The following is a 252-nucleotide window of genomic DNA, read 5'->3' on the forward strand; positions in this document are numbered from 1 at the left end:
TGTGTGTAAACTTCATGAAGAATGGACCAAAAGAAATGACCCAAAATACCTTGGAAAAATGTCTGGTTCCATTGACTTACATTAAGAGTTTTTTTTTTTTCTATCTCCTGTTTTGTTTTCCTCAGACAACAGCAATATATATATATATATATATATATATATATATATATATATGTGTGTGTGTGTATATATATTCTATACACTCACATTTCAGACAAAAACAACTGAAAGAATTTCTAGAACCCACTAAAC

Source organism: Colossoma macropomum, unplaced genomic scaffold (genome assembly GCF_904425465.1).
Source record: "Colossoma macropomum unplaced genomic scaffold, Colossoma_macropomum, whole genome shotgun sequence".
NCBI classification, from domain to species: Eukaryota; Metazoa; Chordata; class Actinopteri; order Characiformes; family Serrasalmidae; genus Colossoma; species Colossoma macropomum.